Raw genomic sequence first — 4938 nt, forward strand, 5'->3', positions numbered from 1 at the left:
ACCCCTCCTCACCCCCTACCAAGGATCCCTCTGTCCCAGCGCCAATCCTCCACTCCTCCCTCCCAGCCCCCTCCTTTACCTCCTCCCAGCGCCCACCCCATCCCAGGTCTCCTTTCCCATCGCCACCCCTCTTCCCGCTCTCCCCTCCTAGGCCCCCGCCAACACATCCCAATCCAAACCCTCCCCACCCCTCGCACCCTTCCCCCTCCTTCGATAGCTACTGCCAAGTGTGGCCTCTGGAACCCCGCTCCGTTTTAAGCAAGATCCCTTTCATCCTGGACTTATTCCTTTCCAGCACTCTACTCCTCCTCGCCCTAACTGAAACATGGTTGTCTCCGGACCACACGGTCTCTTCTGCTGCTCTCTCCAGTGGAGGCTTCTTCTTCTCCCACTCCCCCAGACTCACCGGAAAAGGAGGAGGTGTCGGTTTCCTTCTCGCTCCCCAATGTCACTTTGGCACTATCCCTCCTCCCCCTTCCCTTTCCTTCCCTTCCTTTGAAGCTCACATTATTTGCCTCTACCACCCCCTCCAGATTCTTGTAGCCATCACCTACGGCCCCCCCCCCCCGGCCCCACCTCCAACGTCTTTAACGATTTTGACCCCTTTCACACCTTCCTTCTCTCCTTTTCCATGCCCACTCTGATCCTCGGAGACTTCAACATCCACATGGATATCCCTGATGACTCCTCTGCCGCCCTCCTTCTATCTCTCCTTGACGCTGCCAACCTCTTGCTCCACCCCACCTCGCCCACTCACCAACTTGGTCATACCCTCGACCTCATCATCTCCTACCGCTGCACTGTGTCCACCCTCACCAACTCTGAAATCCCTCTCTCTGATTATAATCTTCTCACCTGCCTCCTCACTCACACTTCTTTCCCCTGTAAATCCATATTACTCCCACACAGAGATCTCCGCTCTCTTGACCCCATCCATCTTTCTGAGGGCCTCACACCCCACCTCACCTCCCTCTCCTCTCTACCCAGTCTTGATGATCACATTACTGCTCTCAACTCTACCCTTTCTACTCAGCTAGACTAGCTCACTCCCCTTTCCCTTAGCCGCTCTCGTACCACTAACCCACAGCCCTGGATCACTGCCACTGTCCGCCTCCATCACTCTTATGCTCGAGCTGCCGAACGCTGCTGTCAAAAGTCTAAACACTATGCCAACCTCGTTCACTTCAGGTTTATCCTTTTCTGCCTTAACTCAGCCCTCTCCTCTGCCAGACAAAACTATTTTTCCTCCCTTATTGACACCAATGCCCATCATCCCCGTCAGCTCTTCCGTACATTCAACTCCCTTTACAGGAGTTGGGGGACACCGGGCGGAAGTGCCGGGCACAGCGCTCGACAACGGCCGGGCGGGACGACACGACGACCACCACCACCACCACGACCCCGAGAGAAGATGATTCAGGCTATCCTCGTGTTCAGCAACCATGGGAAGCCGCGGCTCGTCCGCTTCTAACAGCACTTCCCAGAGGAGATCCAGCAGCAGTTCGTCCGGGAGACTTTCCACCCGGTCCTCAAGCGAGATGACAACATCTGCAACTTCCTGGAGGGCGGGAGTTTGATCGGCGGCTCTGACTACAAGCTGATCTACCATCACTACGCCACGCTATACTTCGTGTTCTGTGTGGATTCTTCGGAGAATGAGCTGGGCATCTTGGAAGTGATTCAGCCCGCCCCGCACCCTCCGCTCCTCTGCCGCTAATCTCCTCAGCGTGCCTCGTTCTCGCCTGTCCCGCCATCGACCCCTGGCCCACGTCATCCCCCGGGCCTGGAATGCCCTCCCTCTGCCCATCTGCCAAGCTAGCTCTCTTCCTCCCTTCAAGGCCCTACTGAGAGCTCACCTCCTCCAGGAGGCCTTCCCAGACTGAGCCCCTTCCTTCCTCTCCCCCTCGTCCCCCTCTCCATCCCCCTCATCATACCTCCTTCCCTTCCCCGCAGCACCTGTATATATGTATATATATTTGTACATATTTATTACTCTATTTATTTATTTATTTTACTTGTACATATCTATTCTATTTATTTTATTTTGTTAGTATGCTTGGTTTGGTTCTCTGTTTCCCCCTTTTAGACTGTGAGCAAACAGTTGGGTAGGGACTGCCTCTATATGTTGCCAACGTGTACTTCCCAAGCGCTTAGTACAGTGCTCTGCACACAGTAATTGTTCAACAAATACGATTGACTGATTGACTGATTCTCAGGTCCCCGGTTCCTCCCCCTCCTCCTTCCTTCACGCCCAGCGGTCTGGCCTCCGCCTTCATTAATAAAATTCAATTCATCAGGTCCGACCTCCCCAAAGTCACTCCCATCCTTTCTCCAACCCACCGGCTCTCAACACTCTCTGCTACTCTCACATCCTTCCCCGCAGTATCCCCAGAGGAGCTCTCCACCCTCCTCTCAAGTGCTACTCTGGCCACCTGTACTTCTGACCCCATTCCCTCTCATCTCATGAAATCACTCACTTCGTCCCTTCTCCCCTCCTTAACTTCCATCTTCAAACGCTCACTCTCCACTGGTTCCTTTCCCTCTGCCTCAAACATGCCTATGTCTCTCCCATCCTAAAAAAACCCTCTCTTGACCCCACCCCACCTTCTAGTTATCGCCCCATCTCCCTCCTACCATTCCTGTCCAAACTCCTTGAACGAGTTGTCCACACGCGCTGCCTCCAATTCCTCAATACCAACTCTCTCCTCGACCCCCTCCAGTCTGGCTTCCGTCCCCTACATTCCACGGAAACTGCCCTCTCAAAGGTCACCAATGACCTCCTGCTTGCCAAATCCAACGGCTCATACTCTACTAATCCTCCTCGACCTCTCAGCTGCCTTCGACACTGTGGACCACCCCCTTCTCCTCAACACGCTATCCAACATTGGCTTCACAGACTCCGTCCTCCCTTGGTTCTCCTCTTATCTCTCCGGTCGTTCATTCTCAGTCTCTTTTGCAGGCTCCTCCTCCCCCTCCCATCCCCTTACTGTGGGGGTTTCCCAAGGTTCAGTTCTTGGTCTCCTGTTCTCGATCTACACTCACTCCCTTGGTGACCTCATTCGGTCCCACGGCTTCAACTATCATCTCTACGCTAATGACACCCAAATCTAAATCTCCGCCCCTCCTCTCTCCCCCTCCCTCCAGGCTAGCATCTCCTCCCGCCTTCAGGACATCTCCGTCTGGATGTCTGCCCGCCACCTAAAACTCAACATGTCCAAGACTGAACTCCTTGTCTTCCCTCCCAAACCCTGACCTCTCCTTGATTTTCCCATCACTGTTGATGGCACTACCATCCTTTCCATCTCACAAGCCCGCAACCTTGGTGTCATCCTCGACCCCGCTCTTTCATTCACCCCTCACATCCAATCCGTCACCGAAACCTGCCGACCTCAGCTCCGCAACATTGGCAAGATCCGCCCTTTCCTTTCCATCCAAACCGCTACCCTGCTCGTTCAAGCTCTCATCCTATCCCGTCTGGACTACTGCATCAGCCTCCTCTCTGATCTCCCATCCTCGTGTCTCTCCCCACTTCAATCCATACTTCATGCCGCTGCCCGGATTGTCTTTGTCCAGAAACGCTCTGGGCATGTTACTCCCCTCCTCAAAAATCTCCAGTGGCTACCAATCAATCTGCGCATCAGGCAGAAACTCCTCACCCTCGGCTTCAAGGCTCTCCATCACCTCGCCCCCTCCTACCTCACCTCCCTTCTCTCCTTCCAGCCCGCACCCTCCACTACTCTGCCGCTAATCTCTTCATCGTGCCTCGTTCTCGCCTGTCCCGCCGTCGACCCCCGGCCCACGTCATCCCCCTGGCCTGGAATGCCCTCCCTCTGCCCATCCGCCAAGCTAGCTCTCTTCCTCCCTTCAAGGCCCTACTGAGAGCTCACCTCCTCCAGGAGGCCTTCCCAAACTGAGCCCCCTCCTCCCTCTCCCCCTCTCCCCCTCTCCATCCCCCCGTCTTACTTCCTTCCCTTTCCCACAGCACCTGTATATATGTATAAATGTTTGTACGTATTTATTACTCTATTTATTCATTTATTTATTTTACTTGTACATATCCATTTTATTTATTTTATTTTGTTAATATGTTTGGTTTTGTTCTCTGTCTCCCTCTTCTAGACTGTGAGCCCACTGCTGGGTAGGGACTGTCTCTATATGTTGCCAACTTGTACTTTCCAAGCGCTTAATACAGTGCTCTGCACACAGTAAGCGCTCAATAAATACGATTGAGTGATTGATTGATTGTTTGATTGATACTCTGTGCCTCAGTTACCTCATTTGGAAAATGGGGATTAAGACTGCGAGCCCCAGGCGGGGCAACCTGATTACTTTGTATCTGCCCCAGCGCTTAGAACAGTGCTTGACACATAGTAAGCGCTTATTATTATTATTATCAGTTTGGGAGGGGCTGAGAGGTTCTAAGAACGGGATGATGAGAGGGATTGACTGATACTGAGTGGGTACCACATTTCCTCCTGCCCCGTTGCAGTCCATCACGGCACAGCTTTCCCCATCTTGAAAGCCCTTCCATGGTGCCTCGTACGATTCATTTTTCTTCTCCCTAAGTCATCTTCTCCCATCTACCAATCAGCATCTTAGATCACTTCTCCATTTTTGTACTCACAGCCACCATTATAATATTGTACATAGTGGCTTTTATAAAATGTACTTTTTAAGTCCATAGTCATCTATTTCCCATTATTTCCATTCCCTTCTTCGTCCTCTCATTAATTAATTCAGTGTCTTTCTTTCTCCGCTGTTAAATTTTAAGCTCTTGGAAAGCATAGATGGTGTTTAATTTATTTTGATATCTCTGAAGGGTTCACTACAATACTTTACACCCAGGATGCATTTAATAAATATCATTGATTGATGGATGCATGGATGAGTTGTTGGATGGATGGATGGATAGAAGGATGGGTGGGTAAAAGGACGGAT

General features: G+C 52.0%; 1 pseudogene; it reads left to right on the forward strand.

Moving 5' to 3' along the window:
- Positions 1 to 1411: 1411 nt before the first annotated feature.
- Positions 1412 to 4519, forward strand: LOC119945108 (annotated as a pseudogene).
- The last annotated feature ends 419 nt before the right edge of the window (positions 4520 to 4938 follow it).

This window comes from Tachyglossus aculeatus, chromosome 24, assembly GCF_015852505.1.
Source record: "Tachyglossus aculeatus isolate mTacAcu1 chromosome 24, mTacAcu1.pri, whole genome shotgun sequence".
NCBI lineage: Eukaryota > Metazoa > Chordata > Mammalia > Monotremata > Tachyglossidae > Tachyglossus > Tachyglossus aculeatus.